Raw genomic sequence first — 16,918 nt, forward strand, 5'->3', positions numbered from 1 at the left:
ACCACTCTTAAGTATCTGCCCTATGCCAAGCAACGTGTCTGGTCTTTAATATAAAATACCTTTACTCTTGCCAAGGTAGTTATTACTATCCCCATTTTACATGGTGAGAAATAATGGCTCCAGGGGAGTATCATCTGCTCAAGGACAGTAGGTGAAATACAGAGCCAAGATTCAACTCCAGTTGCCTAAGACCCCAAAGCCAGACTCCTCCCAATCCCAGACAACTGCACTTAGAGACAAAATCCCCTTAAATGCACTTTATGGTTCCTGAACATTCAGTGCTCTAAGGGAGTCATCTCTACAAGGAGTTTTCTGGTTCAGTGGAAAGGTTCCTATTTCTATCCCTCTTTTCCATGGAACAGTGTTTTCAGCCAGGAGAGGACAGCCATTCTGTACCTGTGAGTTTGAGCCAACGGAGAATTTTAACCATCAAAGAGGAACCCAGCCAGAGTAATTCCTTGATGTCACCAGCTGAGTCCATCCACCTCTCAGAGTGACCTGGTCCTCCTCTACCACACTCAGTTCTTTCCCTGGCAGTTGAGGACACCCTAAACATCGTCTCCAGGCCTTGGAAGGAACCTTTCCTAGGGCCTACAGAAAAGAAGATGCCTGTGGGGATGGGAGAACAGTCCTGGGTGCAAGTCGACTCCACTGTGCAGGAAAGTCAGCTGGATTTTCTTATTTTCCTACTATGAGAGTCCAGGAAGGTCCATGAGCACAAAATCCCATTCCTCCCTTCTGCTGTAAATGTCTTTCTCATTCCTTGTCTAGCTTAAAATTCATGGACATCATTTCCTTGATTCTAGGCTCTTAATGGCAGTTGATATGTTCTACTGAGGGGACAGAGAATCATACATCAAAGCTCTGCAAGCCCTGATACCAGAGTGTGAATAATTATCACATTTTTTCCTGGGAGCAGGGACACATTAGAGAGCTTCCCCAAGCTTGGATGGTAGAATGTCTTGGGGTTCTTGTGCACCCCACACATTTTAACACTCCCTACTGCCTGCCCGACCTCAGTGAAGCATTTAAGTACTGGTTTAAGTACAGGTTTTTTTTTTTTAAAGAGGCTTTTTTTTTTCCTCAGGTGAGTTTTAATCCAGTGTTCAGTCAATAGTCTTGCTGTTTGTTTATTGTCAAAAAAGCCTAGCAGAGGTTATCTAAGTCTATGTCCCAAATTTAGGGTTTATTTGGTAGCATCATAATTACCTATCAAGGCCTAGAGTTGTATAATGGCAAAGTTTTCCATTTCCCACCTCTATTGGAGTTGCACCAAATTGGCACCAATTTCCTCCATAGCTTCCCTTTTTGTGATTTCCAGACACAACCTCACTAGCGAATGAATGCAGACAGCCATACAGGTCCTATTTAGGATGGCTTCCTTTGCAACAGAGGAGGCATAGAAGAGAGCCGTGATATAAAGAGGAGTTATCTCCTCACTCCTTGTCCCATGCCCTAATAAACGCACACCCTTATCAGGGACTCTGTAACTTATTTAGCCACTTCCTGGCTCCAGCCCACAGCAGCTTCTTTCTCTAAGCATCTAAGACTTCTAGTCCTTGCCCATCAGCCCAGTCTTCTCTAATTGTGGTAGGCAGAATAACGACCCACCCACCCTTCACACATCTGTGTAGATATCCTCATCCTAATCCCTGGAAACTGAGAATATGTTAGTTCACATAGCAGAAGGTACTTTGAAGACATGATTATCACTGAGGACATTGAGATGGAGAGATTACTCTGGACTATCCGGATGAGCCCAGTAAAATCACAAGAGTCCTTCCAGGTGGAAGAGGGAAGGAGAAAAGGAGGTAAGAGTGCTGATGCAGTGTGAGAAGGACTCAACTAGCCAATGCTGATTTGGAACATGGAAGAAGGAGGCCACGAACCAACAACATCTGCCAGGGCAAATGGAGGAAGCCAAGCAGTGAGTACCTTGTCACAGAGAATTACTGTAAAGACAGCATAAAGTTTACACCACATTTGTAGAATGTTAGAATTAGAAGGTAACTTCAAATTCTCCCAATCCAATAGATAAGTCTGACCAACGTGTAAATAGTGGTCCAAATGATTGTCTCAAAGTCACACCATTTGGGTTAGGGGTGGGAATTAGCATCCCACCTCCTGATTCCCAGCATTCCTTCCACTACCCCCTGCCCACACCCACTGCATCCACTGTTCAAACAAAACACTCTACAGAATCAATCCCAATTTCAGGCAAGGTTAAACAACAAATAATGAAAACTATAGGAAATTATTGGATTTTTGTTTGTTTGGACTTTGAAGCATTTAGAATTATTTCATGAATGTTATTATGTATCTGATTTGGGTTTTATTTTTTAGCAGTTGACTTAGCTTAAGCGGCAGCATTAACCTTTATTTTCCTGCAGCTAAATTGCCAATATCCCCAGTGTTGACCCAGGAACTGTTAAGTAATTCCTGCCTGGCCATGGAGCCTCTCACTACAAATATGTTGACCCTGCAGCAGGCAGACATGCCACATCCTTCTCTGATTCAGTGGCTGTGTCCAGAGGACCAGAGCTCTTACCTGATGTTGCAAGAGATAAGCCATGTCCTGGCATCTCAGAGTCTCAGTGGCACCTGGCAAATATAATTAATTCAAGCCAAATTCTCTTACTATTTCCTCTCCTATAAAAAAAGACAATAATACCCATCTTATTAAACTCTTGAGAATAAGAGAGATAACATATACATAGTGCCTGACATACAGCTGGAACTCAGTTTCTTGCTTTTTATTTCAGTATGATTGTCATATCAGTTTTCATGCTCATTGTTCATGCAACATCTTTAAGATAATTTTATATCAAGCTTACTAATTAAACACTGATGACCCCCTCCTCCAATGTTCATAGCAATCCACCTGATTAAGGTTCTCAGGAAACCCCATCCTCCCCAGGGTACACTTCCTGCCTCTCCTTGGCAGCCACTGCTGCCATCCCTCCCACAGTAGGGGCTTTACTGCCCTCTGAAAATGCCTTAAGGAAATGATTCAGAAGCAATTGATTCTCTTCCTGTATTCTTCAGTAAACTCGATGATGGAAAGCTTCGGTTTCTCTCCTTCTTTACATAATACAATTTTCTTTAAGCACTTTATCTTTTTAGAGTACTTTTAATTTCACAGTAAAATTGAGTGGAAGGGACAGAGACTTCCCACACCCCTGACCCCACCCATGCATTATCCACAGCCCCCACCAGAGTGATATATTGCTGTTACAGCTGATGAACCAACATTGACAGAGCATAATGCCCAAAGTCCATAGTTTGTTTTAGGGTTGTGAAAATTAATAAAGGGAAACGTCAGTAAAGTAGAGTTCGGAGACCAGAAGGGGGAGCCATACCACTCAAGGTCAATTATAGGAAGGACTGTCAATTATAGACTCCAACAGAAAAACCCTCAAGAGGAAAGAATCATCAATTACAGATCCAATTAAAAGATGTACATTGCCTCTCCTATAAGAAATCAACTACCCCTGCAACTCAGCCAATGAAAAACCTGAACTCTTGCTTTTCTCTAATGGACTTTCCTTCAAAACAAGCCCTCTCAAATTTTTCCTTTTTCATAAAATAACTTTCCTCTCCTCTGTTGGACTTGCTGTTTATGTTGCCATACGTTGCATGTCCAGAATTGTAATTCTCTGTTATTCCCAAATAAACCCATTTTTCTTGCCAAAATAACTGACAGTTTTATCTTTAAGGTTAACAGGGTTCACTCTTGCTTTTGTACGTTGTATGGATTTGGACAAAGGTATAATATATATCCATCATTATAGCACCATAAAGGGTACTTTCACTGCTCTAATAAAACTCCTTTGATATTTTGGCTATCTCCATAGTACTGTTTCTAGAATGTCCCATCAATGGAACCATCTAGTATGTGGCCTTTTCAGATTGGCTTCTTTCAATTAGGAATATGCATTTAAGTTTCTCTCATCTCTTTTCATGGCTTCATAGCTCATTTCTTTTTACCACTGAATACTATTCCGTTGTCTGGATGTACCACAGTTGATTTATCCATTCACCTTCCAAAGGACACCTTGGTTTCTTCCAAATGGTGGCAATTAGGAACAGAGGGGGAGAAGAAGCATTCTACAGTCCTACAGCGAGGGCTCAGACTTTTAGTGGGCCTGTGCTTCTCATTATAAACTTCACATGTTCTCAGTGTTTTGGTTTTGGTTGTTAGAATCAGCTAAACTTGGAGATTTCCCTTCTACCATGTAGAAGGCTTGAGCCGACTGGACTTGGGTATTTCTCTTCCTCTGGTCAGTTAGGCTCTGATAATACCCCAGCAGTTTAGGGTCTATTAATTAGTCTCTGCTGAGGACAGATCTTATTAAGAAATAAGTATATTTCAAAAGGGTTCCTTTCTCCTCCTCTACAGAATCACAACGGGATTTTCTTTGATAATTACTGTGAGAACCTAGTGGAGCTCTTAGAGGTAAATCTCACAGAATTGTGGAACACCCCTCCACCCCACCAGGACCAGGTCCCCCTGGAATTTTTAGCTCTCACAATTGTCCAGCCATTTGTCACAATTCAGGTTATCCCACCCCATCTCTAGTTCCTGGCACTGGTTCTTGCTGACTTGCCCCTTGTGACTCTCCACTCGGGTAAGCCATTACTCCTGGGCAGGGTTCTCACCTTTGTCCTCACCTCTCTTTAGGATCCTACAACAGCTGATGATTTTTCAATCTGTTCACCTTTTTATTTGTTACTATGACTTTCCAAGCTCCTTACATGTGGAACCCAGTACAATCAATTTTCAGTAGAAACAAGACAGCTAATTGGACAGCTCTGAATCTCCCCCAGGCTGAAAAGAATGGATTTATGATGCTGCTGCTCCTACAGTTGTTGTCATGGTGCTGCTGCTGTGGTTGCTGTTGAGTCTATATCATGCATGAATTATATAGGAGCAACAAAGTTAACTGCTTTTCAAAAATTTTTTAAATGTTTATTTATTTTTGAGAGAGAGAGAGAGAGTGCGCGAGAGCGAGTGAGCATGAGCAAGGAAGGGGCAGAGAGAGAGAGGGAGACAGAGAATCTGAAGCAGGCTCCAGGCCCTGAATTGTTAGCATGGAGCCCGATGCGGGGCTCGAACCCACAGACTGAACCACGAGATCATGACCTGAGCTGAAGTCTGACGCTTAACCAACAGAGCCACCCAGGGGCTGTTAAATAGAATCTCCAGGATAACCACAGAGAAAATAACTATAGATAAAAAAAAAAGAAAGAAAATGAGAAAGGTATTTAAATATATACTACAAAATCAACTAAAACTAAAAGAAGACAGTAATGCAAGAAATGAAAGAAAAGCTATAAGGCATATAGGAAAAAATAGCAAAATGACAGATGTAAGTCTGTTCCTATCAGACTTAATATATTAAATGTAAATGGACTGAATTTTCCAATCAAAAGCTGAGATTAACAGAATGGATGAAAACACACGATTGACCTATATGCTAGCTACAGGAGACTAACTTTAGATCCAAAGACACAAATGTGTTAAAAGTACTCACTTTAGATCCAAAGACACAAATGTGTTACAAGTAAAAGGGTGGAAAGACATTCCATGCAAATAGTAAGCAAGAGGGCGTAGGGATGGCTACACTAATATCAGATAAAGTAGACTTTAAACTTAAAAAGTTATAAGACAAAGAAAGACATTATATGGTAATAAAACCTCAACACAGGAGGAAGATATAATAATTATTTATATATGTAGTAATAGATTAGCAAAATATAGAAGCAAAAACTGACAGAATTAATGGTAGAAATAGACAGTTCCATGATAATAGTTGGAAACTTCAATTCCAAACTGAAAACAGTGGATAAAAAACCAGACAAAAGACTAGAAATAGAGGATTTAAACAACTCAAGAAGCCAGCCAGATCTAACAGACATCTACAGAATGTTCTATGCAAGAACATTCCCTGTGAAAGCAGAAGAAGCAACGGAATACACATTCTTCTCAAGTGCACATAGAATATTCCCAGGATGAGTCCTATGTTAGGCCAACAGTGTAAGTCTTAACAAATGTAAGAAGATTCAAATCATATCAGCATCTTTCTTTTTTTCCTTTCTTTCTTTCTATTTATTTATTTATTTACTTACTTACTTACCCACCCAATTTACATCCAAGTTAGCCAGCATACAGTGCGACAATGATTTCAGGAGTAGACCCCCAAATGCCCCCCACCCATTCTGCCCATTCCCCCTCCCATAACCCCTCCAGTAACCCTGGTTTTTCTTCATATTTAAGAGTCTCTTATGTTTTGTCCCCCTCCCTGCTTTTATATTATTTTTGCTTCCCTTCCCTTGTGTTCATCTGTTTTCTATTTTAAAGTCCTCATATGAGTGAAGTCATATGATATTTGTCTTTCTCTAATTTCGCTTAGCATAATACCCTCTAGTTCAATCCACACAGTTGCAAATGGCAAAATTTCATTCTTCTTGATTGCCGAGTAATACTCCATTGTGTGTGTGTGTGTGTGTGTGTGTGTGTGTGTGTGTGTGTATATATATATATATATATATATATATATATATATATATATATACACACACACCACATCTTCTTTATCTGTTCATCCATCGATGAACATTTGGGCTCTTTCCATACTTTGGCTATTGTTGATAGTGCTGCTATAAACATTGGGGTGCATGTGCCCCTTCAAAACAGCATACCTGTATCCCCTGGATAAATACCTAGTAATGTAATTGCTGGGTTGGAGGGTAGTTCTATTTTTAATTTTTTGAGGAACCTCCATCCTGTTTTCCAGAGTGGCTGCACCAGTTTTCATTCCCATCAGCAATGCAAAAGAGATCCTCTTTCTCTTCATCCTCGCCAACATCTGTTGTTGCCTGAGTTGTTAATGTTAGCCATTCTGACAGGTGTGAGGTGGTATCTCATTGTGGTTTTGTTTTGTATTTCCCTGATGATGAGTGATGTTGAGCATTTTTTCATGTGTCGGTTGGCCATCTGGATGTCTTCTTTGGAGAAGTGTCTATTCATGTCTCTTGCTCATTTCTTCACTGGATTATTTGTTTTTGGGTGTTGAGTTTGGTAAGTTCTTTAAAGATTTTGGATACAACCCTTTATCTATATCAGCATCTTTTCTGAACACAATGGTATAAAATGAGAAATCAATTACCGGAAGAAAACTGAAATATTCACCAATATGTGGAGGTTAAACAACATGCTACTGAACAACCAATGGGTCAAAGACAAAAATCAAAAGAGAAATCATAAAATACATTAATACAAATGAATATCACACTACAACATATCAAAATGTATGGGATGCAGCAAAAGCAGTTCTAAGAAGGAAGGTCAGAGTGATAAATACCTGAATCAAGAAACAAGAAAAACTCAAGTAAACTGTCATTACACCTAATGAAACTAGAAAAAGAACAAACAACGCCCAAAGTTAGTAGAAGGAAGGACATAGCAGAGATCAGAGTAGAAATAAATGAAAGAGGGCCTAAAAAAAACCAGATGAACAGATGAATAAAACTAAGAGCTGATTTTTTGAAAAGACAAGCAAAATCAACAAACTTTTAGCTAGACCCACCAAGGAAAAAAGAGACAGAACTCAAATAAATAAAATCAGAAATGAAATTGATGATACTACACTGATAAATACAAAGGACTGTAAGAGACTACCATGAACAACTTTATACCAAAATAGGACAACCTAGAAGAAATGGATAAATTCCTAGAAACATACAACCTACCAAGACTGAGTCAGGAAGAAACAGAAAATCTGAACAGACTGACTTCTGAAAAGGAGATGCGATCAATAATCAAAAGCCTCCCCACAAACATAAGTCCAGGACTAGAAAACTACACTAGCAAATTCTACCAAACATTCCAAAAAAGAATTAATACCAATCCATCTCAAACTCTTCCAAAAAAAATGAAGCTGAAGGAAGACTTCCAAACTCATTTTATAAGGCCAGTTTTACCAAAACACGAAAACCACATAAGGGCATTACAAAAAAATAAAATGACAGGCCAATACCCTGATGAACATAGATATAAAAATCTTCAATAAAATATTAGCAAACCATACAGGCACACGAAAAGATGTTCAGCGTCGCTCCTTATCAGGGAAATACAAATCAAAACCACACTCAGGGATCACCTCACGCCAGTCAGAGTGGCCAAAATGAACAAATCAGGAGACTATAGATGCTGGAGAGGATGTGGAGAAACGGGAACCCTCTTGCACTGTTGGTGGGAATGCAAACTGGTGCAGCCACTCTGGAAAACAGTGCAGAGGTTCCTCAAAAAATTAAAAATAGACCTACCCTATGACCCAGCAATAGCACTGCTAGGAATTTATCCAAGGGATACAGGAGTACTGATGCATAGGGGCACTTGTACCCCAATGTTCATAGCAGCACTCTCAACAATAGCCAAATTATGGAAAGAGCCTAAATGTCCATCAACTGATGAATGGATAAAGAAATTGTGGTTTATATACACAATGGAGTACTACATGGCAATGAGAAAAAATGAAATATGGCCTTTTGTAGCAACGTGGATGGAACTGGAGAGTGTGATGCTAAGTGAAATAAGCCATACAGAGAAAGACAGATACCATATGGTTTCACTCTTATGTGGATCCTGAGAAACTTAACAGGAACCCATGGGGGAGGAGAAGGAAAAAAAAAAAAAAGAGGTTAGAGTGGGAGACAGCCAAAGCATAAGAGACTGTTAAAAACTGAGAACAAAAAAACTGAGGGTTGATGGGGGGTGGGAGGGAAGACAGGGTGGGTGATGGGTATTGAGGAAGGCACCTTTTGGGATGAGCACTGGGTGTTGTATGGAAACCAATTCGACAATAAATTTCATATATAAAAAAAATTAATTAATTAATTAAAATGAAAAAAAAATATTAGCAAACCAAATTCAATGATACATTAAAAGGATCATATCATGATCAAGTAGGCTTTATTGCAGATATGCAAGGATGGGTCAGCCAATCAGTCATTTTGATATACCACATTAACAAAATGAAAGATAAAGATAATATGATCAACTCAATACATGCAGAAAAAGCATTTGACAAAATTCAACATCCATTTATGATAAAAACTCTCGACAAAGTGTGTAGAGAGGGAATATTTCTCAAAATAATAAAGGTCATATGTGACAAGCCCACAGCTAACATTAATACTCAATGGTGAGAAGCTAAAAGCATTTCCTTTAAAAGCAGGAACAAGCCAAGATGCCCACTATCATCACTCTTATTCAACATAGTATTGGAAGTTCTATCTAGAGCACTCAGACAACAAAAAGCAATAAAAGGCATCTAAATTGGAAACAAAAACATAAAAGTGACCGTCTGCAGGTGACTGGATATTATTAAATGAAGAAAATACTAAGGACTCGAACAAATTATCTTTTAGAATTAATAAATGAATTCAGTAAAGTTCAAAAAGAGAAATCAAGAAAGCAACGATTACAATTGCTTCCAAAAGGATAAAACACCTAGGAACAAATTCAACCAAGGTTAAATATCGGTACTGTCAAAACTATAGGACACTAATGAAATAAATTAAAGAAGATACAAACAAATAGAAATATATTCCATGTCTATGGCTTGGACGAATTAATATTGTTAAAAAATCCATATTACCCAAAGCAAGCTGCAGTTTCTATGCAACACCTACCAAAATTCTCTGCTCTGTTCCACTGATATATGTGCAGAGAGACCAACCTTTATTATTTTTTAAAATTTTTATTTATTTTTTTAATTTACATCCCAGTTAGTTAGCATATAGTGCAACCATGATTTCAGGAGTAGATTCCTTAATGCCCCTTTCCCATTTAGCCCATCCCCCATCCCACAACCCCTCTAATAATCCTGTTTGTTTTCCATATTTAAGAGTCTCTTATGTTTTTGACCCCCTCGTTATTTTTATACTATTTTTGCTTCCCTTTCCTTATGTTCTTGTTTTCTATTTTAAAGTCCTCATATGAGTGAAGTCATATATTTGTCTTTCTCTAATTTTGCTCGGCATAATACCCTCTAGTTCCATCCACACTGTTGCAAATGGCAAGATTTCATTCCTCTTGATTGCCGAGTAATACTCCATTGTATGTATATATACCACATCTTCTTTATCTGTTCATCCATTGATGAACATTTGGGCTCTTTCGATACTTTGGCTATTGTTGATAGTGCTGCTATAAACATTGGGGTGCATGTGCCCCTTCGAAACAGCACACCTGTATCCCTTGGATAAATACCTAGTAGTGCAATTGCTGGGTCATAAGGTAGTTCCATTTTTAACTTTTTGAGGAACCTCCATACTGTTTTCCAGAGTGGCTGCACCAGTTTGCATTCCTACCAACAGTGCAAAAGGGTTCCCCTTTCTCCATATCCTCGCCAACATCTGTTGTTTGTTGAGTTGTTAATATTAGCCATTCCGACAGGTGTGAGGTGGTATCTCATTGTGGTTTTGATTTGTATTTCCCTGATGATGAGTGATGTGGAGCATTTTTTCATGTGGAGAGACCGGCCTTTAAAGTAAAGCTGGAAATTGCTGGAAGCCACCCTAGCATCTTCTGGGTACAGACCCTGATTCCTGTCACATACCATCAGCCTCTGGATTGTAGCCACAAATGATTTCAGAGTGAGAAATGAATGTTGGCTTTGAAGGCTCACGGCACACACAGCAGCCAGAGGCAAAGTCCTGAGCCTGCAAAGTGAGGTGGCCATGTATCAGCTACTTAGAGTAGTCATTTCTTATCCATTCGTCACCACTGCACTGGACGAAGGTATGGCTGGTTCTCTCATCAGCAAAATGTGGTCCACGAATACATGTATTTACAAATGATTTCATAGGGTTCTTATGTTATAAACCTTGAGTCTTGGAGTGGAAATCATTTCTGTCAAAGTATGTGGCACTTGAGAGAAGTCCCCTATGACTGCCTCAAGTGGCAGAGCCCAACCCTCCTGCCACACCGTATCTGCTATTCCACCCTCAACAGTTTGGCCCCGCACCTCCAGGTGGAAAGCTCAGGACCTCAACTGCTGAGCCAAGGTCCTAGACTGGGTCAGCAGTGGTTGTCTGTGTGTAGCCTCTGGCATGCACTCACTGAGCCTGGGATCCACCATCCAGAGCCCTGTCCTTTGCTCTGCTCACCATTCTTTGCTAGGGGTACCCCCGATTATGTGTAGAGGGCTGGAACTGGCTCAGAAGATGATCAGGAAGTTGTTGGCCGTTGATCTTCTAAACTTCCTTGGGAGTGCACTTCTGTGGTTTGTTCACCCAGCCCACCAGCAGCAGTGTTCAGGGATTTGTGGGAGATGATCTTGTGGGACCTGGTGCTGGGCTCAGTGTCCAGCCAAGAGCCTGTGTACTCAGGAACTGACAGCAGGGAGGAGATATTGCTACCGTTCCCCCAGCTGAGGTCGTGGCTATGAGGCCAAGACTGGGGCACTTGAGTCCCGATGCGGACGGAGCCCGACACATCCTCCTCACAGCAAGTTATGAAATAAGATTCCAAAATCAAGGGCAAAATAGTCAAATGACTATTTTAAAATTAATATTTTCCTTGGCGACTTACACATTAGCCTTAAGTTGGGAGAGGTTTCAGAGATAGTTGGACGTAAATTAAGCAACCTGCACACACACAAAGGTCCAAACTTCCTTGACTTTACTTGGTAAATCAGGATGGACTCAGAAAAGAATAGTTTTGTAGTTCACACTTGAAGGGAGAACCTGCCAGTCTGCTGTGAGGAGAGCGAGGTTTGTTTGTTTGTTTATAATTCTTTAATGTTTGTTTATTTTTGAGAGGGGGGAGGGAGGATGAGCAGGGGAGGGGCAGAGTGTAAGAGACACACACAGAATGGGAAGCAGGCTCCGGTAACCAAGCTGTCAGCACAGAGCCCCACCTGGGCTCGAACTTGTGAGCCTGGACAACATGACCCAAGTCGAAGTCAGAGGGTTAACTGAGTGAGCCACCCAGTTATCCCAAGGAGAGGGAGTGTTAGACCCCCAATTCCCCAGTCGTGAACTTACTCCCTCACGGTGGGGGCAGCACCAGGAGTTAAGCGGGAGGAAACCCGATGTGGACGCATCTTGGAAGCTAGTTTTCCTCAACACAGAGGCACAAAGTTGGAAGGGAAGGAGACATGTCAGAAGCCAGGTGAGTTCTATGCAACGCAAAGGCTTTTGGGGACTGAGGATACCCTTGCCCGGATCACAAACAATGTACCCAGGCTAATGTTTCTGCTATGTCTGCGAGAATCTAAGTGGGGTCTCTGTGGGCCACAGCCAGTGATGTAGTCCCCACCCACTGTGGCTCCAACACCTTGATTGCTGCCGTGGCCTCGCGTGCGGCACTGGGATGGTGTGTAGATGCTGAGGACGGTCAGACCCGGAGATCCCGGGCACCATGAGAAGCTCCATACTCTCTGTGCTGAGGCACCCAGGACCTCTAGGAGAGAGGGGTGCAGAAAGATCAGGTGGGCGGGTCCTAAAACCCTCCAGGTGGGATGGGTCCTGGAGAGGGTTGGGATTGAGTATAATTGCATGTTAGATAGCAGACTTAAACGAGAGGGCAGGTATGATAAGAGCAGACTTGCATCATGCTTGTGTGCACACGACCCTATGAGAGACTCGGAGGCAGGCTGGGCTGCGATTAGGAGAAAACCCACATGGAGGTCTCGTGGGTCAGACCCCTGTGCCTGCCTGTGCTCTGGGGAGTGGGAACATGATTTGGAGACAGAAATGAGTGTGTGTGTGAAAGCTTTGAATGTGAGCATTAGTGTCCGCAGGGATTCTTCAGTACCTTCATGTGAGCTCTGCTCTCCAGCGGGAGATGTGGGGAGTGCAGGGGTGGGACTGCATGCCATAGGGACAACTTGGCCAACAGCAGCCGGAAGCAAGGGGCAGTTGGGCAAACGGCTCTGGCAGGCTGAGGACCTAAAGGTGATGGATGGCAGATAGGACGAGGGAAAGGCCGGAGGTTTGTTTGGTGGCTTGGGAAGCACTGGTGTCTTACACCCTCAGGCTGAGGCTGGGCGGGGTTTCTAGCTCCTTGCCCACATGAAAGACCAGCCAGGAACCACATTCTAGGAACCCATACAAGATGGGAATGTGGAAAACAGATTGCGCTCTCACGGCATGCCCGTTTGGACCTGAAAGCTCTTGGAAATCTGTGCCTATCTCGGGGACTGGCACAGGTCTACTAATGACATTTTGTCAAGACGGAATATGGTCCCCATTTCAAAGATGAGTACATTGAGGGGTACCTGGTTGGCTCAGTCGGTTAAGCCTCTGACTTCAGCTCTGGTCGTGTTCGCTAGGTTTGTGAGTTCGAGCCCGGGTGGGGCTCTGTGCTGACAGCTTGGATCCTAGAGCCTGCTTGTGATTCTGTGTGTATGTCTCTCACTCTCTGCCCCTCCCCTGCTCGCGCTCTGTCTCTCCCTGTGTCTCAAAAATAGTATTTCCCTTTAATTCCAGCTGTAGTATATCTGCATTTTCCTTTTCCTCAAATTATCAACAATTTCTATTTATTGGACTTGTCAAAGCACTAGCTTTAATATTTGCTTTTCATTTCTTCTTTCTCATTTTTAATTCACTATTTCTTTATGACCACTTAATACCCTTCTCCCGTATAATTGTTGAAAATTTGTTGAAGTGGTCTCTTACTAGCTTTCTCAATTAAATTATTAATTTAAATTGCACATATTCTCTTTGTATTGATTACTTGTATTTAACCACTTCTTCCCACCCCCACTGACTCCTTCCTGATCCAAGTCTCCATTATGTTTTACATGAACTGTAACAACAATCTCCCAACTGATCTCCCTGTTTCTATCCTCTTTATATAGACAATTCTGGAGTGATCTTTTTAACATGTAAGTCACATTGTGTCTATCCCCTGGTCAAAACCTTCCAGTCTCCCCATCTCACTCAGAATAAAAGTCAGAATCCTACAGTAGCCCAAGAGGTACTGCGTGATCCGACCCCATATCATTTCTCTGATCTCCCTACCTGCCAACTAACCCACTGCCTGCTCCACTCCCAGCTTCCTGAGGGCCTTTGAACTTACTGTTTGCTCTGCCTGCAATGCTATTCCCCCAAAGTCTGCATGACTGACTCCCTTCCTGCAGAACTCTGCTGAAACATCACCTTCTCAGAGATGGCTTCCCTGAGCACTGCATACCAAATGGTATCCCTCTCTGAACACTATCCACCTTTATTCACCTTTATTTTACCCAAAAACTTATCACCATCTCTAATATATACTCGTTTTCCTCTTCTATCTATGCCCTTCCATTAGCATGTAACTTTATGAAGGAAGTTACATGTACCTTTAGCTATATCCCAGGAGTCTAGAAAAATTTCTTGAACATGAAAGGCCCTCAGTAAATACTTGCTGAGTTGGAGATAAAGTATGAAACTTTGTAAGACTCTGATTTTGATCTCTAAGTTCATCTTTAATGATGTGTCATGTAATAAAATGTAAAGATCTCACTTTTTTTTTTTATTCTTTCACTTACTTTGAGAGAAGGAGGAGAGGGCCAGAGAGAGAGCCCAAGGCAGGGCTCAATCTCATGAAACATGAGATCATGACCTGAGCCAAAATCAAGAGTCGGCTGCTTAATTGACTAGCCACACAGCTGCCCTGAGACCTCACTCTTTGTTATTTATTATTATTATTTTTTAACGTTTGTTTATTTTTGAGAGAGACAGAGCGTGAGCAGGGGAGGGGCAGAGAGAGGGAGACACAGAATATGAAGCAGGCTCAGTTTCCCAGGTGTCAGCACAGAGCCTGACATGGGGCTCGAAATTACGAACTATGAGATCATGACCTGAGCCAAAGTTAGACATTCAACCAACTAAGCCAAACAGGACACCCGAGATCTCACTCTCTTTTTTTTTTTTAATTTTTTATTTTTTTATTTATTTTTGAGAGACAGAGACAGATAGGGCACAAGCAGAGGAGAGGCAGAGACAGAGAGGGAGACACGGAATCTGACACAAGTTCCAGGCTCTGAGCTGTCAGCACAGAGCCCAACATGGGGCTTGAACTCACGAACCACAAGATCATGACCTGAGCCAAAGTCAGACGCTTAACCGACTAAGCCACCCAGGCACCCCAAGATCTCACTCTTTAAATAGTCTATAATTTTTGTTTTAATTTGCACTATGATTTAAAAATTATGAAGAGCATTTCTAGATTTAAAAAGCTTAGGGGCACCTGCATAGCTCAGTCAGTTGAGCATCCAACTTGAGGTCAGGTCATGATTTTGCTGTTTGTGAGTTTGAGCCCTGCATTGGGCTCACTGCTGTCTGTATGGAGCCTGCTTCAGATACTTTGTCCCCCTCTCTCTCTGCCCCTTCCCTTCTCGTTCTCTCTCTCTCAAAAATAAATAAAAATTTTTAAAAAGCTTTTCAAATTATACTTTAGTAATTCAATTCCAGGTGTTTTTGTACAGAGATGTGATAAAGTGATATCTATAATTTTTTACCTGGTAAAATTGAGATTTTCTATGAGGCTTGTTATATGATTCTTTCCCATAAATATTTTAAGGATATAAGAAAACAGGTTTTCCCTGAGGTAAAAATATTTATGTCTGTCTACCTACCTATATCTATAGGCAAAAAATAAAATGTTAATTATATTATTCATATATATTATTTTTGCCTGTAGTTAATCTTGCAAAGACTAAGAGAGGGAAATAAAGTTTCCAAATACAGTTTTGTTTCTGTGAACTACCCTTTGCATATTAAACATTTTTAGTTTACAAATTTTTATTTTTTACCTTTATAAACAACTTTAATAAAGTATAAATACAAAATTATATACTTTGAACCATATTTCAATGAGTTTTACCAAGAGTATGCCATAAAGCCATGTAACAATTTTCCATGTAACAAAAAGATGTATTTTCATCATCCCAGAATATTCCTCGTTTCATTTTGAAGTCAATATTCCCCAAATCCTTGTTCTACATAATCACTGACGTGATTTCTATCACTGTACATTCATTTCTCCATAGATAGATATGTATGTACTCTCTTGTATCTAGCTTCTTTCACTCAGCGTAATGTTTGGGAGATTTATTTATATTGATGCATATATTAGATATAACTATTTGGGGGGTTAATTGGGTATTAACTGGCTATTAATGCCCAAGAACGGGAGGGTGAGTTAAGTAGCATTCCATTATATTCCAAAATTTGTTGGGTGGTCATATGCATTATTTCTAGTTTGAGTTGTTAGGTATGACATTCTTATGAACATTCATGTACAAGTGTTTCCATGAACAGCTGAAGGCATTCCTCTTGGACAAATAGCTAGAAATTCTATGGTACAAGAGCCAAATTATACAAAGAGCCCAAATGTCCATTGATTGATGAATAAAGAAAATGTAGTATATATATGTATGTGTGTGTGTGTGTGTGTGTGTATATATATGCATATATATAATGGAATACTACTCAGCGATGAAAAAGAATGACATCCTGCCATTTACAAAAATGTGGATGGAACTAGAGGGTATTATGCTAAGTGAAATAAATCAGTCAGAGAAAAACATATATGATTTCACCCATGTGGAATCCGAGAAACTCAACAAATGAACATAGGGGGAGGGAAGGAAAAATAAAATAAAAACAAGACAGGGGGGCAAACCATAAGAGACTTTTAAATACAGAGAAAAAACTGGGAGTTGTTGGAGAGGGTGTGGGGGTAGGGGGATGGGCTAAATAGGTGATGGGCATTAAGGACGGCACTTGTTGGGATGAGCACTGGGTGTCATATGCAAGAGATGAATCATTGGGGTCTACTCTTGAAGCCAAGACTACACTGTTTGTTAACTAATTTGAATATAAATTTTAAAAAAATAAATAAAATTAAAAAAAAAGAAAT

General features: G+C 40.8%; 1 protein-coding gene across 7 annotated transcripts in view; it reads right to left on the reverse strand.

Moving 5' to 3' along the window:
• Nucleotides 1–16,918, reverse strand: part of CYP2R1 (cytochrome P450 family 2 subfamily R member 1) — a 168,053-nt gene that overhangs the window by 137,052 nt on the left and 14,083 nt on the right. For all 7 annotated transcript variants that reach the window (XM_045038996.1, XM_045038993.1, XM_045038994.1 and 4 more), the window contains one exon: nucleotides 2,549–2,601. The gene's annotated coding sequence lies outside the window, so the exon portion shown is untranslated. The remainder of the gene's footprint in view (nucleotides 1–2,548; nucleotides 2,602–16,918) is intronic.

The sequence above is a fragment of the Felis catus genome, chromosome D1 (assembly GCF_018350175.1).
Source record: "Felis catus isolate Fca126 chromosome D1, F.catus_Fca126_mat1.0, whole genome shotgun sequence".
NCBI lineage: Eukaryota > Metazoa > Chordata > Mammalia > Carnivora > Felidae > Felis > Felis catus.